Source organism: Gavialis gangeticus, unplaced genomic scaffold (genome assembly GCF_001723915.1).
Source record: "Gavialis gangeticus isolate Ggan-Ray unplaced genomic scaffold, GavGan_comp1, whole genome shotgun sequence".
NCBI classification, from domain to species: domain Eukaryota; kingdom Metazoa; phylum Chordata; order Crocodylia; family Gavialidae; genus Gavialis; species Gavialis gangeticus.
Genome location: NW_017729024.1, coordinates 6,262,483 through 6,266,769, shown reverse-complemented (window position 1 = coordinate 6,266,769; position 4,287 = coordinate 6,262,483). Strand labels below are relative to the sequence as shown.

General features: G+C 40.4%; 1 long non-coding RNA gene across 2 annotated transcripts in view; it reads right to left on the bottom strand.

The window, feature by feature from the left end:
- Positions 1 to 4,287, bottom strand: part of LOC109297213 — a 50,077-nt gene that overhangs the window by 30,714 nt on the left and 15,076 nt on the right. For both annotated transcript variants that reach the window (XR_002097245.1, XR_002097244.1), the window contains exons 2-3: positions 4,069 to 4,207; positions 1,157 to 1,214 (exon numbers count right to left, since the gene is read on the bottom strand). This is a non-coding gene — a long non-coding RNA (uncharacterized LOC109297213). The remainder of the gene's footprint in view (positions 1 to 1,156; positions 1,215 to 4,068; positions 4,208 to 4,287) is intronic.

Genomic DNA, 4,287 nt, shown 5'->3' with positions numbered 1-4,287 from the left:
TGCCAGTAAATATTAGTGAATAAACAAAACAAACGTTTGCATCCAGATCCTAACATTTCCAAGTTTGGGTGTGTTCACAGGTATGGTTTTAGTCGAGCCTTCAGTTGCAAACAAAGTTCAATCCCAAATAATATTCTGCAAGGAATTTGGCATTTCTTTTTTTTGATTTATTTAAAAATGCTTTAATTTAAAACAGTGGTACCCAAACTTGTCCCTCTGGCAGCAGGGGAGCAGCAATTAAGGCTGCCTTCACTCTCTCACCACCAAATGTCTGGACCCAGGGGGAACCTCACAAGTTGGATGACATGGCTTCACGGGTCAGATTTCGCCTGCGGGCTGAAGGATGAGCACCACTGTTCAAAAGCTCTGAGTCTATACCCAGAAGTGTGATAAATTAAGGAAAAAATGTAACCATTACCTGGAACATAAGACAGTCACATCCCAATATATGCTCAGCTTCTTTTTTCTCTGTCCTGTGACCAGCATATCTACAGACCAACTGAGGAAACAGCACCCTGTTTTTAGCCCTTTCCCACTTAAACCAGGGCCTTTATCTTAAGCCTTTTAGGTGAAATGGCACATCACCTCCCAATCCATTCTTCAAATCCTAGTCCAAACAATGACCCAGGCTGGGCCCGGGTAGGTATGTAGGGTCAAGGAGCTTTAGTGTAGTTCTGAGGTAACCACATAAACCTGATCTAACCAGAAGAGTCATTATCCACATTGGTACTGGATTCCACAGGAACTTTTGATTCAGCCAGCATTATTTGTCTTGGTATGTCAAATGAGACCTGAATTTGGTTACCTCATTCAAAGACTTGGATGGTAAAGGCTAATGTAGCCACATTAATTCCATTTTACTAATTCTGATTACACATTGATATAGGTATTAGAAATTTAGCCTTTAAATGCAGAAGGTCTTATATGCAAAATCACGGGCAACCAAAAAGCTCCTGTCTTCCTCCACTGTTTCCCTCCCCCTCCACCCCCTCCCACTTGTCCTGAGTTCTGTTGATGCTAAGTCAGGTATCTGACAGGAGATATCTAGGTCATTGAAAATGGTACAGTTTAGGCAAGTTTCAGCAATACGTGCAATGTCAGGGGCAGCACTGATGAGCAAATCATTGATAGTGACAACTTTATTAGCTACACTTACATTCAACAGCATAAATCAATGAGTTGGACTCCTTCCAGCTGATGCTTGACCATTTGATCTAAAATTCCAGCAAAATCAATGACATTGATTTTAAACACAAAGGGTATGTCTACATTGCTGTCACCAAAGCTGAGAAGCAGGATAAATTAGCCTGTGCTGCTGCTGCTAGGCTGCTATCAGTAACTGAACTGGTTTGGCTATCTTTACAACACACATGCCGTGTCTGCATGAGATGCTGACTGCACAGTCATTACTGCGCAGTCATTTAGTGCTTGTATAAATCAGTACTAAATGACTGCTCAGTAACTGGAGTTACTGTGCAGTCACACCAAGGAATGACTTTTTCATGATACTGACTGCACAGTAGATAGTGAGTACTAGGCAGTAGCGTGGCATCATGCTTCCTGCCATGCAACGCTACTGCGCAGCAGTCACAGACTACTGCACAGTCAGCATCTCATGTAGACATAGCCAGTGTGGTCAGTTTTGTGACTTCAAGGTAGATATATCCAAAGATTCATTACAAATACTCCCAGAAACCTACTGACGGCAAAATACTAAAGATCCCAAGTCTCTGCAAGCTAGTCTCTCAGGCCTCTGGGTCTTTGAATATTTTTTTCAATCACTCTAACGTGGCTGGCAGAAAAACAGAGCTGCAGCAGCACAGTGCTGAGATAAAAGACTCTAGTGCAAATTGCTAAAAGCACCTTCTCCGGTATCTGAGTAGATAGCCAGGCATCTCACAAAAAAAGAGAATAGAAAACCCACAAACTTCTCCATCTCCACTTCTTTGAAGGGGTGGCTCTATTCAAGAGACAAGCTCTACTTGGAATAAAAAGGATATATGTATGCTTTTCCCCTCGGTCCATCTTCCCCTTTATCACTTCAGTTATACTAGTCAAGCTTTATAAAAAAGATGGAGCTGGCTGCCACAATAAGCTCAGGAAACTCATTTAACATCTGAACCCTCTTGACCAAAAGTACTTCATTTCATCATAACAGACTGAAAGGGAAAAAATACTGTTACCCGACTTTTGTCTTCTTTTTTGGCTCCTGGAATATTGCTTATTGATTAGTGTTGCCCTGTGCCAGCCTGCAGAGATTAGCAGGGCTAGAACAAAATTAAAACTGGCATTAAAACAAGTCTCAGTAGTAAATACCAGAACAAATTAATTGGGTGAGAACAAACTTGTCAGTCCAAGAAGGAAGAATAAGGTTATTCTTACCTCCCTCAAAGGATGCCTCAGTAATATTTGCAAAGCATTTAGCACTTCTAATGTGAGAACCATATACGCACGGTATGATGAACAAGCCGAAATCAATATGATTATTTGCATGGTCAGTATTACATATATGCTTAAGTGCTTTGCTGGACCAAGGTCTATATTAAGGACTGGAAAGTCTTCTTTACATCTGGCATGTGTGGTCTTTTTTATTACAAAATTATTGCTGTTATAAAAAGAAACAAAAAAACCCTTACCTAATAAAAATTTGTGGCAGAGGAGATGGATTACAATATGGATTATGCTATAGTAAACCTATTTAACATGTGGCACAGGAAGTGCCAGAGTACTGATAAATAAATAAGCACCTCTGGGGTGGGGAGAGATCTGTATAATGGTATTGGTCTGCTTTGTGTTGCTTTAACCATTCTGACGCAATGGCAATTACATTTAATTATAAAATATTGCTTTGTTTTATATTTTTCTGTTTAATCAAAGGTCATTTAAAATGAGGAATCTGAATATATTGGAATATTAACATGACCAAGATAAGACTCACTGGACTCACTTGGTTATAAAATTAGGTACTGAGAACAGAAAGAAAAATCAACTACCAGAATTTTTGCTTTGGAATTTGAGAGAGAAGTACTACGAAGTGAGGAGATAAAGGAATCAGACCCATTATCCCTATAAAACAATCACATGCAAGCCACAGGAGAAACATTATTATTCATATTTTCTACCATCGCTACATCTAGAAGGAGATTAGTTATTTCCCCACTGATGTCTGAGACAGCATGGCACTCAAACCTAATATTAACCTGCTTCTGATTCATTTGTAAGCACACAATGCTTCTCGCGTGTAAAAGGTTATGAATATTGTACAGAGATGCAGGAAGCTGCCTCTTCTGCCCTGGAGGCCACTCATGTGTAAAACATAGAACGAAATTTCTGGGAACATGTTACAAGTGACTTAGGATTCCCAGATCATGTCTGTTTCTAGTTCCAGGCAAATGTTTGGTGTTCACATGTTAGGATCACATGTACTTTGTCAATGATGCATTGTGTGACAGGAGCACTTTAATTAACAAGTGATTGCTGACACCTACAGATAACAATTTACTGAGAACACAAGCACCGCAGCTGTACACAATTACATTGTACATTTTTATTCATTACAAGACTCTTTCCTCCATCAGCCCCTTTCCTTCCATGATCATTTCCCTCTTCTCATTACTAGGAAAAGGGCCCTCTGAAAATTGCACTGTATATGCAACTGAGGGAGGAAAAAACCCTCCAAATGCGAAGACTGCACAAAGCATTACATAAGGTGCTTTTTCCATCAAACCGGGAAGGCAATGAAACAGTCTCTGTAACAGGTTTTCTCCCTTCTAATAAGCTGCTTTCTAGCATTTTTCTTCAGGTACTACTTTGTCATTAGTAACGCAGACACTTGAGGCAAATTCAGACAACCGAAGAGCATGCCTGTTCTTGTTAGAATTCTGTGGACCAAGAAATTAAGCTCGATTCTTCATTGCATTCCCCCCTTGAGCAGCCATTTATACCCATGCAAAGTGAGTGCAAGTACTACAAAACAGAGTAGTGGTGTCTACTTGGAAGGTGCAAGATATCAAATTCTACTTCTACTCTTACCAGTATAGAGCTGGAACAATTTCAAAGGCCCCTCACCAGTGCTGATGGGATTAGACCAGTGCCATGCCAGTGTAAGTCCACACAATTCAGCTCTATCTTCAGTGGAGTTATTCCAAACAATGTGTTGGTGTAAACAAGAGCAGAATCTGCCTCATTGGGTTTCTCTGCATCTCAGCTGAAAAACAAACCATAAAGCACTATGAAAAACAGACCAGGCAGGAAGCACAGGAAAGGGAGCAGCAGGCAGAGCAGCAG